This window comes from Phascolarctos cinereus, unplaced genomic scaffold (genome assembly GCF_003287225.1).
Source record: "Phascolarctos cinereus isolate Bilbo 61053 unplaced genomic scaffold, phaCin_HiC Scaffold_2;HRSCAF=192, whole genome shotgun sequence".
Taxonomy (NCBI): domain Eukaryota; kingdom Metazoa; phylum Chordata; class Mammalia; order Diprotodontia; family Phascolarctidae; genus Phascolarctos; species Phascolarctos cinereus.
The window spans coordinates 35,530,999-35,544,175 of record NW_027555625.1 but is presented as its reverse complement, the minus strand read 5'-3'; positions in this window follow the sequence as shown (position 1 = coordinate 35,544,175).

The window sequence follows — 13,177 nt, the reverse complement described above, 5'->3', positions numbered from 1 at the left end:
AGTATGGAGCAGGTAGAGACTGTGGAGGTAGATTGGGCAAGATTTGGCAATGAACTGAAGCCCTACTGACAGGAAAGAGCATTGGATTTCCTTATCTGTGTGCTGGTAAAATCCCTTCAGTAGGATGGAAATTCTGTGACCACATGGGACAGTTTCTTGATGTTTTCATCTTCCTAGTGCCTAACACAGCCTTAGCAAATGTTTGTAGAATTGAAATAAGGAGGTATTAGCAATTCTTCAGACCGTAGGTGTCAAACATGGTGCCAACAGGTGAAATACATCTAAGTGTTGCCTGAACCAAATTAAAACGCAATTGGGAAATATTTAACCAAATCAATAAAAGTACAATAAAACATAGATAACATTACATTTTAAAACCAAGTCAACCTTGCAGCTGTAGGGATCCTTGTGTATTGATCAGTAGCCTCCCTTCCTGTTTGAGCTGGCCACCACTGCTGTAGCCCAACATGCTAAGGAGGAGCTGGTTAAACCCTTGACAAGGCATCATCTCCTTCACAAGGTCAACCTCTTCCTTGGTCATTATTTTACTTTTGCCTCAAGGTCCCAGGTTCTAAAGCTGCAACTTCAGTAAAGCAATAATCGATCAAGAATTGATAGTTCATTACTTCTGAGCTTCACACCCAAGTTCTTTTAAAGGCTTCCCATGGGGGTCTGCCTAGGCACACGGGCTTTATCTCTCTACTGTTTTATTTAAGTAGTCTGTCCCATAACTTAGCAAAGACTACTTAATTCCTGACTGTGCAAAACCTTCTTTCTCTCACCTGATCCCTGGTGCATCATCCAATGGTTTTATTGCTTGGACTCCATGTTCTACTCATCTTTGTATTTTTCAGATCTCTTCTCCCTCTCTGGTCCCTTGTGTTGCAATTTTTCCTGAGCTGGATACAGCACTGATTGGTAGGGACATCCAGAGCCTGGCATAAAGGTTGTCTTACCCAAAGCCAGAAAGGGATCCTGGTGCTGGAACAACACATCAAAGTACATTTTTACTATCATACTTTTGGCTAAAAAGACCTAGTGAAGTGGTGAAAATCTTCAAAGCACCTGCAAACCCTGAACTCTATTGATATACTAAAAGTGTGATACCCAACCCTAAGCACTTTCTCCCCTGGGGACTTCCATGCACAGAAGACTGCTGTGAGCTGCCTGGTGGGAGGGGGAGAAGGCGAGAGGCAACCTATAGCCACCATCCCCCTGCCATGCATCATGCCTCGGTTTCTTCTGTCTCTTTTCATCTTTATTCTTCCCCATCTTAGGTGAATGAGTATCCAGAGATGGAATTGACCAGGTCAGTGTGTTGTAAGCTTCAAAAAATCAAAAGAGCCATCAGAGATCCCCTCAGTCATGAGTGTCTACGGCAGAGACCACTGCAGATGGCAGCAAAAGTGGCCAAGCCTAGGGTGCAGCCTGTGTGGCAGCTGAGCGACCCGACTGAACCCGCCTAGCGGGGATTAACCCATCCACCAAGAGAAGGAGGACTGGAACGAGTTAGGCCAGCTGAGCAAGGGAGTGACTTGTCCATCAAATCACTATGCCCCAAAGCAAACGTGATGGAGAATCAGGAAGGGAGAAAAGGGTTGATGCCACTGTGCAAGACAGGGAGATCCAACCTGGGGGAAAAAATAGAAATTCTGGAAATAAAAATGATGAACAAAATCAAATCAAAAAGTGAATTAGATTAATAAAATAAGGGGCTGGATTTTTTTTACAAAATGAGCTATTCTTAGGCTAATTTGATTTTTTAAAAAGAAAAAAGGCAAATTATCATTACGAAAAATTTTAAAAGAGAAATGAGGCCTTTTAAAGAGAAAACTGATGTAAAATTTTTTCACAGTTATGATTATTAATGGGGTATTTCCCTCCATATTATTTCTCCCCCTGTGTATCCTTGTCTCTCTCTCTGCTTTCACCCTGTCCCTCCTCAAAAGTATTTTGTTTCTGACCACTGCCTTCCCCACTCCTCCCTTCCTTCTATCAACCACACCCACCCCCTCTCATTTCCCCTTGCCCTCCTATTTCCCTGGAGGTGGAGGGGGCACTGCTCCAAGCTTTAGGTTTCTTGTGTTACTGTTTTCAGAGCTAGATAGGGGTCTCCCCTGTGGCCACAAGCTCTGGCACGCTAGTGCTCCCCCTCGCTCTGAAGCGGTGACCTGGAATCACAGGAATGGCAAAGTAACGGAGTCCTGCACCCAGGGCCAGCAAAGGGACCCCTGCAATCTCCTTCTGACCAGGAATTTCCACCCTTGCTTCAAGATTTTCAAGACTTGTCTTCTTGAAAGCCAATGAATTTTGGTGTGGCAGAGAAGCATGTAGTGTTCTACTCCCATTTCTTGGAAACTTTTAAAAATACAGTGACTCAGAGATGTTGATGACTTTTGTAAGTTTTGACAAACAATCTTTCAAAGTGGTTGGAAAGGTCTTTGCTGCCAATGCATGTGTCTGTAAAAAACCATGAGTGATCATGTTGTAAAGAGTTACTCTTTTTCTCTAAAGTGGCAAAAACCAGCATGTCAGCAGCTCCCTCTGTGCCAGGAGTAGAATTCCTTTTTTTCTAGTGAGATTTTTGTTTGGCAAAATAAAACTTTTCATCATTTCCAGAATGTCAACAGATCTTTGTTGTTTCCAAAAAGGACTCACAAATTAAAAATTCTTCTTTGTCGGGGTTAGCATATATATAGTGAACAAAAGCAGACATCTGGCTATCCTGAGAAAATACTGGAAAGGGAGTGATAAGGCTGTGAATTCCTCAATGACTTGTTTCAAAGCTGTTAAAATGAATATCAAGTATTCTAAAACACATCCTACCATATAGCAATAAAGCCACTTTTAGTTTTTTCCTCTGTTCCAGTCCACAAGCCAATTAGGTCATTTCCAGCGTTCATCACTTGACTACAATTTCCCCAATAGTGTAGGGCTTCTGTTGTTGGGCAAGCTGGTAAGTGACTTTTATAGGATGCTTCAAGAGAAGATTTTTTGTGAAATTGCAATCCCAAGTTTTGGAAGTGCTTCAGTTTTTTACAAATTGAACTTTCTTTAAATGAAAATAACCCGCATCTTTAGATGCATTTCCAGGATGGATAGACATGAAATGCTCTTTCAGTTTTGCTACCTTTATATTTCCATTAGCAAGAATTTTTTCAATTAAAAAAAAAGTGTCACGTTCAGTAACACAAATAAAACCATGTAATGCATACCCTCCACCACACATCCTTTTCTTCAACATTTCAACTTCAACTGGGTCTGTAAAGCTTATAAAATGAAATTAAAATATTTGAAACAACTGGTATTTTTGAAATGATGTTAAAGAAATCTGCTGATAAATTCACACAACAAATGCTTTATATGTGAGTTAGGTAAATAATAAAATATGGAACAAATTTGCATGACAAGTAAAATAAGGCAAAATTTATAATTTATTAAGTTTTAATTAATGGCTTTTAACCTTCTGATAGACACAAGCAGATCACAGTAGTAGCTCAGAAGTCATGCTGTCCCTGGAATTTGGTTATTTGCACAGAGCCCGTGGCTTTCTGTTCCTTCCTAACTATGATGTAAACCTGGTTCATATGATTGACATTGGATTCTCTCCTCATTGATGAAGACTGATTTCTCAATGTCCCTAGCATGCATGAAGGGCAAAAAGAATTAGTGAGAGTGAGAGAGAAGAAAGATCTGGCTTCTTCTGGACTCCAGCTTCAAAAGAGAAGATGTAACATTTCAACTTCTCTTCAAGTCACTACAGAGAGAGAAAGACTGGACAGAAGCCGACATGAGAGGAGCTGGCAGTCTCTGTCACATCTGTGTTCTCACCTTGCTACACTAGAGAGTTCTAGGAATTTTCCCTGGGGTGGGATCTGGGACTCTTTCTGACATTTGATGGAAAGGTGGCCAAGCCTTGGATAAAGAAGTTGGAGGCCTCTTTTCCTGCTAAAGAAATATTGATAGGGAACTGTTGTTTGAACCTAAAAACTATATCCCCTAGACTAATAATATTTAAAGAAGTAAACAGATAGAATTCTAGCCCAGTATCTCTTCTCTCTCTCCAAGGAGAGCAAAGCGGCCAGCTTCTGGCCCCAATCTCTTGCTTCCCCTCCTGACAGGAATCAGTCTCCTTTGGAGAAGGGTGGGAGGAAGAGATACTTGCGATGTCTATTCTGTGAGCTACATTGAGATAGAATCATGTGGATGCACACAATCTACATGGACAAAATGAAAACAGAAGAGAAACAAATACTTGTCAGCCCATTTCTTGGAGCTCAGAGGTAAGGGGGAGAACAGGGGAAGGAAGTCCTTCCCGTCTCATTCATTCAATTCACGGGGCCCATGCTGTGGGCGAATTGTGACCTTCACCCTCTGGAAACAGGAAAGAGTGAAACTGTCTAAGTCTGGCAGTTTTTAAAGACATGGCTTGTTGCAGCCACACAATCAAAGGAGGCTATCTCCACCTATGTGGTAGGGGATACAGAGGCCGCCATATTAGGCAATGTGGACATGCTCCAAAGGCCCCCAAGGGTACTTTTAAGCTAGGAGAACTAGGCAAGACCAGACAAGCCCAGGTTACACATGTAATGCTATTTTGTACTTTGTGTGTTGTTATAAATGTATCAATATTCCATTTTCCTGCTATTAATATGTGTTATGTTGTTATTTTTCTTCTTATTGAAAATAGTATGTTAGGTGGCACTTTGCATTATGATACGATATGTGATTATATATTTTGACTTAATGTAACATTAATGTGGATTCAATGTAAACAAATAATTTTCAATGGACTGAACATCTCTGGGCTTAGGGAGAAATGTAACATCTGTTTCAAAGTCCTCTTGTATAGAGGCTACATTTTCTGTTATTGTTGCCTTAAGAGCCAAAGGAATACTGCAGGAAAAGGCAGTTTTTACTGTTTGGAGAGACTGTTGCGAGTGAGAGCTTGAGAGAAAGTGAGTATTGTTTTCCTGTCATCGTTGCAGAGAAGCTGGAAAAGGTGGTAAGAAAGAAGGCAGAGCGGCCTCACTTGATTGTGCTACTTTAACCTTTTTCTTGTGAAGAAGATGAAGTAAATCCTGGTGAAGAGATATTGTTACCTGAATGAACTGAACGACGTGGAACAGTGTTCTCAGGAGTAAAAAGAAGTCATCTGCCATTACTGCGAAGGTTTGAAGAGATTATAATTGTGATCATTCTTACAGCCAAAACATATTAATTAAATATTTTGTCATTTTTTATTATTTGCATTGCTAATAAGTTATATTTTTTAGCAATAAGCTTAATATTTATTTAATCCAGGAGAGGAAATGATTTAATATAAAGAGAAATATGAGCATTATTGGGAAAGGAGGTTTCTTCAATTCATTCAATAAATATTAAACTCAATAAAGATTGAATGAAATAGAGAGTTCAAGCCTGATTAATGAAAAAGAAGTTAAATTTTTAATTAATAAATAAGACAATATTCAAACAAGATTGTTCTAGAACTCAAGAGGATAAGGCTAATTATAGGAATGATTCTAGAAGTATCTTGAGGTCAAAGGATATGAACAGGAAGTTTTCAAAAGAAGAAATCAAAGCTATCAATAGTCATATAAAAATGTTGTAAATTACCAATAATTAGAGAAATGCAAATTAAGTTTTAGATACCACTTCACATCTATCAGATTGGCTAACATGATAGAAAAGGAAAATGACAAATGCTGGAGGAGAGGTAGAAATATTAGGCCACTAATACACTATTGCAGAGTTGTAAACTGGTTCAACCATTCTGGAGAACAATTTGGAACTATGCCCAAAGGACTTTAAAACTGTGCATACCCCTTGACCCTGCAATACCATTATAAGTGTGCATCCAAACGAGATCAAAGAAAAACTAAAAGTTCCTATATGTATACAAATATTTACAACAGCTCTTTTGTGGTAGCAAAGAATTGGCCATTGAGGTGATGCCCATCAATTGGGGAATGGCTGAGCAAGTTGTGGTATATGACTGTGATGGAAGGGTTATTGTCCTTTGCTCTCAAAGAGAACCAAAATGACATCACTATGCTAGAGTCAAGTTTTAGTGTGTCCAATTATGGCTGATCAGACCAATACGAGCTCAGAATGCTCTACCACAGGTCAGGCACAAATATTCCACGTGAATATTTGGGGTGGATTCTCTAAATATGCATATCTCCTGTTTCTTTTGAGCTACTTCAATTCTGCTTTGCTCATAGTGAGCAGCGCCTTCTCTGATGTGGACACACCATGCTGAGCAGTTCTGTGCTGTTATCTGCCATTCCATAAAATCAATTCCAAAGTTCTTAAGAGAGTCCTTGAGAGGGTCCTTGTTTCACTTCTTCTGACCACCATGTGAATACTTGCTCTGTGTGAGTTCTCCATAAAGTAGTCTTTTTGGCAACCTCCAGAGGAAAGTGTGGGATAGAAGAGGTATTAAACTGACTACCAAACTGAAAGTCTACAGAGCTGCTGTGCTGACCCTCATTGTTATATGTCTGCAAAACCTGGACAGTTTCCATCTCCATACTCCATAACTGACTGCAGATCATAACAGTTACCAGGAAAGGTTAAGAAATTTGACTGAAATTTGACCCCTAATTACCCAGAAAATACAGCCCCAGGAAAAATCCTGAAACAGTGGTGCCAGCACAAAGACGGAGTGCAGTAGTCTTTTAGTTCAGGAGACTTAGGGTATTAATGGGAAAGTTCTCTAGCTCTGGTGCAAGGGGAGCAGTATAGAATGGGTGGCATCCTGGTAACCTATACCTCATCAAACTATTGGGAGATCCTGAGCCCCAGGGTTGTAGAGTAGGCGAGAGTCAAAAACCAGGACCCCTGTGTACCTTGGCACAGCCAGGGGAACCAACAGACTCTAGCTGGGAGAATCAGCACATGCATTAATAGGCAGGAACCCTCCCGCAGCTGAACCACCTGTGCTTCAGTGCAGCCTCCACCAAATAGGCATCCTCTAGTGGCCAGGTCCCCTGCCCCCACCCCATGAGCTTCAGCACAGCCCTGGACAAATGCAGAAAAACCACACCTGGCCTCAGCACACACCAGCCTCCACCACTAGGACTCCAGCTCAGCAGCAGGTAGACCCCTACAGCTTCCAGCTGAGGCCACAGCACACAAAGCCAGTGACTAGGTCCCAGGCCTCCAGCATAAAAAACTTGGGACAGTGCCCCTTGTGCTCCAGCAGGAGAGCTCAACTTTAAAAGCCAGGAAATAGGCAACACCATGAGCAAAAAGCAGAAATGGACACTGAACATAGATTCCTTCTACGGGGACAGGGAAGATCAAACACAAATTCAGAGTAAGAGAACATTATCAATACACCCACATCTGAAACCTCAAAGAAGAACATGAACTGGTCTCAAGCCCAAAAAGCTTCCTTGGAAGAGCTCAAGAAGGACTTTAAAAGTCAAATAAGAGAGGTAGAAGAAAAGTTGGGAAAAAAAATGAGAGGCATGCAAGAGAAAGTCAACAACTTGGAAAAGGAAGGACAAAAATTGACTGTAGAAGACAATTTGATAAAAATACAATTGGCCAATTGATTATGCATATTTGTTACAAGGATTTTGCTTTTCTTTTTCAGTACGTATGGGGAGAGGTACAGAAAACAAATATTTGTTAATTTTGTAAAAATTAGTTAACAAAAGTAAATACATGAGTCAACCAACCAACAAGCATTTATTAAGTGCCTACTCTCTACCTGATTGTTTGCTATGGTTGGGTTATGAATACAAAGAATGAATAGATGTCTAAATTATAAAAGTTTCCTGGGAGCTTGGTTAACATAAATCAGTTGAGTAAGGCCTTATCAACCAAGGAAACCCAATAAAATAAGTGGTATGATGAGGATGGGATGCCTTCCCCCTCTTGGAAGGATGACTCATAATGTGAAGGAAGAAAGAGCTCAGATTTATAAAGAGAGCAAGAGCTTCATTAGGGAGAAATTTTACTGAATTATGTTACCTGGACTTTTGGAACCAAATGGAAGAGAGTTTACAGCCGTGGGAGGGTGAAAAGACCTCAAAGACACAAAAGGAACAATATTTGGGTTCAACAGTAAAAATATGAGCTTTCAAAACCAGCCCTGAAGGTAAGTAGGGGTTTTTCATTTGTTTGTTTATAAAGACTGGGCCTCTCTATCACTCAGGCTGGAAGTTCAGTGGCCACTCATAGGATTGATCTCAATGCTGATCTGTGCGGAAGCTTTAACCTGCCCCATTTTTCCTAACTGGGTCACTTTGCCCCTCTGTAGGCAGTCTGGTGCCCCACCCCTTCCTGGGATGTAATACCACCCTCACAGAAAAAATAACGCTAAAGGCAGGCAGTCTGTGGCTTGAGAAAACACAGGTAGACTGTATTCAATAGAAGAGTTCCTAAAAATCTGTGTGCAAACTGAACTTTTACATATTTCCTGCTAAGTGCCTTAGCTATCATTTTCCCTTTCTTGGCCTCAGTTTCCATGACTGACACCACATGGATGCTGGAATTTCTTCCACCTCTCAAATTCTTTGGTTCCTCATCTGTTGGATTTAATGGCTTTTCAATTTCCTTGCAAATCTAAATCTATAATCCACTTTAAGAAACTGTGTAATGAATCATTTTAGAGTGCAAATAATCACTCGCTAACATCTCTGTTCCATAAACTTCTAGTTTTATTGACACTGTCATCTGTAAAGGTCAAAAGGTAACAATACCAACCTTGAGTATGCTCTGACTGCAGAATCCTGTGCCAGGCACTGCATGGAGAAGCCTAATGGGAGATGAAGACCACTGGCATTTGGTCCAAGAATCTTAGACATACTTGGAAATTCAAGGTACAAACTATGGATTCATAGCTTCATAGAGAAAGGTCATCTGGTCCAAGACCTCCCTCCCCACTTGACTTTCAAATGAGAATACCAAATTCCAGAGAGATGTTAGGACCACAGATTTAGAGCTAGAAGGGGATGTAGAGGCCATCTAGTCCACCCCCCCAACTTTTATAGATGGAGAAACTGAGGGCCAGAGAGGTTAAATTACTTTCCCAAGATTACAGAGATAACAAATGTCAGAATCAGGATTTGAACTCAACTCCTCAGATTCAGAATTTACTATTCCTTCTTATGCACTCTATTGCCCTCATTTGGGCATCTCCGAGAAGGGCACTCCCTTGTGACAGGCTAGGGTTATGGTGTCCTAATCATTCAGCAGGTAAGATGGTGCAACAGGATCCGCTAACACCTAAGTCTTTGAAGACCATAGGTTTTGGTTTCAACTCTGCCTACCAACTTGCTGCATGATATCAAGCAAGCTCTCAGGCCCCCCTGCAATCCCAAATGTCTTGAATAACTTATGGGACCCAGGCTAAGGCCTCCAAGCACTTGGAAGGACTCTGGTTAGGGGACAGGCAGTACAGTGCAGTAGAGAGAACCCCAGGCTTGCAGTTAGAAAAGCTGGGATGGGTGATTATTAGGGGGGAGAGCCAAGATAGTGGATTAGGGGCGGCCACCCAGCTGACCTCTCCTGACATTCCCCTCTAAACAACTTTCAAATCATGCCCCAAATCAAATTTTGGAGCAGCAAAGCCAACAAAAAGTTGGAGTGAGGTATTTTTCTGTCTTAAGAAAACTGAAGAGGTTGGCAGAAGAAGACTGTAACATGGGATTGAGGTCCATCCTAAGAACACACACATGGCAGCAGCAACAGTGACTACAACAGCAAGTGAAGCAGCTTTGGGAGCTCTTGGCCCAGAGGTGGTGAGAGTTCAACAGCTGCTCAGAAAGAGATTATATGGCACCTTTGCTGACACTGGGAATAGCTGGTGCTGACAGGTAGTTCTATTGCCCATATGCTGTTCTGGGTCATAGTTCCAGGGAAGAGAGGAGAGGCCCTGGTTGCAGTTCCAGGGCCAAGAAGAGTGCTGGCACTTGTGGCTGCAGGAGACCCAGGACCCTTCCTTGATAAAGACCAGAACACAGATCAGTAGAGCTGTGACCATGCCTCTCCCAGGATCACACCACCTTGGAAGCACCAAAAACTTGCAGACTCCCAGAACTAGCTCTGAAAATGGCAGCATGAAAAAGTCTGAAGCTTGGCACAATGCCTCCCCACCCTAAGATGAGCAGAGCTCAGCTTTAACACCAAGTTAAAAGTCAAGAAATAGGCTAGAAAAATGAGCAAGACACACAAAAAAATAATAATTTGACCATAAAAACCTAATATGGTATCAGGGAACACCTAGACATAAACTCAGAAGAAAAGAACAATTTGAAAACAGCTACCCAAAAAACTCAAAGAAAAGATGTTAACTGAATCCAAACCCAACAAGAAGTCCTAGAAGAGTTAAAGAAAGTGATAAGAATAGTAGAGGAAAATTTGGGAACAGAAATGAGAGTATGCAAGAAAATTATGAAAAGAGAATTAATAGCTTGGTAATAGAGGCATGAAAAATACTGAAAAAAAAATTAACACCTCATAAGACAGAATTGGCCTAATGGTAAAATAGGCACAAAAATTCACTGCAAAAAAGAACTCCTTATAAAACAGAATTGGCCAAATGGAAAAAAGAGGTACAAAAATCTCATTGAAGAAAATAATTACTTAAAAAATATTGGGCAAGTATAAGCTAATGACTCTATGAGATAGCAAGAAACAATAAAGCAAAATCAAAAGCATGAAAAATAGAAGAAAATATGAAATATCATAAGAACCTGGAAAATCGGGGAAGCTAGGTGGCACAGTGGATAGAGAACTGGCCCTGGAGTCAGGAGGACCTGAGTTCAAATCTGGCCTCAGACTAACTGTGTGACCCTGGGTAAGTCACTTAACCCCATTGCCTACCCAAAAAAAAAAAATAACCTGGAAAATCAATTGGGTAGAGATAATTTAAGAATCATTGGACTCCCTGAAAGTCATAATGAAAGAGCCCAGATATCATATTTAAAGAAATTATCAAGAAAACTGCCCTGATATCTTAGATCTAGAGGGCAAAGTAGAAATTGAAACAACTCACTCAACACCTCCTGAAAAAGATCCCAAAATGAAAACTCCCAGGAATACTATAGCCAAACCCCAGAGCTCCCAGGTCAAAGAGAAAGTACTTCAAGCAGGAAGAGAGGAACCATTCAAATATCACGGAGCCATCATCAGTACCACACAAGATTTAGTGGCTTCCACATTAAAGGAGCAAAGGCCTTGCAATATGATATTCTACAAGGCAAAGGAGCTAGGATTCCAACCAAGAATCATCTACCCAGAGAAACTGAATGTAATCCTTCATGGGGAAAAATAAATATTCAATGAAACAGAGGCCTTTCAAGCATTCCTGATGAAAAGACCAGAACTGAATAGAAAATCTGACATTCAAACAAAAGCCTCCAGAGAGGGATAAAAAGGTAAACATGAAAGAGAAATCATAAGGGGTTTAATAAAGTTAAACTATTTACATTCCCATATGGGAAGATGATACATGTAACTCCTAAGAACTTTATCATCATCAGGGCAGTTAAAAGGAGTTTACAGAGGGTATGGGTGTGAGTTCATTATGTTGCAATGGTCTCTAAAAAAAAGGGAGGGGAGGAGAAAGAAGAATACAGCAGAAGGAGGGAGAGGTAGAATGATAAATAAAATTTTCTCACATAAAAGAGGCATGCAAGGAAGTTTACAACGGAGGGGAAAATGGGGGGGTGGACAGGCAAAACTTAAATCTGAGTCTTATCAAAAGTGGTTCAAAAAAAGGAAGAATATACATTCATATGCATACACACAGAATAGGAAAATAGAAAGGGATAAGAGAAGGGGGGTGATAAAGGTGTGAGATCATAAAGGGAGGCAGTGGTTAGAAGTCAAATGGACTTTTGAGGAGTCTTAAACCATTGTCTGGGGCAACCAGAGGCGAAGTGACTTTCCTAGGAGTCACATAGCCAATTAAACTTATAGGACCATACATACCTAGAACCAAAGGGCCCTCAGAGGGTACCTAGTGCAACTCTATCATTTTACTCAGATGAGGAAACAGAGACACAAACATGCTAAATAATCTGTTTAAGGTCACACGGGCATCAGAGGTGGACGTGGCAGACAGGTCTTCCTGACAACAAGACAGTCCCCTCTACCCACTACAGGATACATCCTCATGATTACCCAAAATACCCTGCACCTCGAACCGGAGCTACATCAGTTAAGTGGTCCTAAAGCCACACGGGGCTTGCTCTACAGGCATAAGGGATTTCAGGAGGCCTTTGCCTCCTTAGACTACTGGGAGGAGCTGACCCCTTTTTAAGCTAATTCTGTATAGAATGAAAATGGCCATGGATTGAGTTGGAGAGGATCTTAAAGTTCATCTAGCCCATCTCCCTTCAATGGACAATGAAAATGAGACCTGTCAAGGTCAAGCCTTTCCCCCATTGGAGTGTAAGCTCCTTGAGGGCAGGGATTGACTTTTATTTTTCTGCTTCTATTTGTACTGCCAGTTTTGCACAGTGCCTGGCACACATCAAATGATTGTAGATGCTTGCGGGCTAAGTGGCTCGCATAAAGACATACAATAAGTAACAGTCAGGAATTAAACAGCCTTTTTCCATCTGACTCCCAAATCCAGCATACTCTGGCCTTTCTTTGTATCGCCAGTACTTAGCACAAGTGCCTGGCACATAGCAGGTGTCAAAAGATGCTTATTCCCTCCCCTCCCCCTCACCCCAAGGAGGCCCTAAACACCTAAGGAAGACAAGCTTTGTCACACCACCGTAACTACTGTACAAAAATCATTTTGAATCGTTCGCTTTATTACTGCCTGTTATTTGTAGCACATTTCCAGTGTTATTAATTATTCATAACAATGATAATAATAACGTAATTACTAATCACTATATTACGATAACAACTGTACTTGTGATTTTCTTCTAGCCCTGCAGGTCAGTCTTAGAGCACAGAGAGGCCCACAGCCAGCGGCACTCGAACTCGGGGCTTCCCGGCTTTTTTATTTTTTATTTCTTCCTGACTGTGGCCCCAGCGTCTCTTAATCAGATGGGCAGACTCTCCAAACTCACCCCCCTCCCCCTGCAGAAGAATCAGTACCTCGTCGTGGTAACGACTGGTCCTCGCAGTACATTACTGGAGGGGCAGACGCGTGAAGGGACCTGAGAGGTCTTCCAGTCCAACCCGACGAGGACACGGA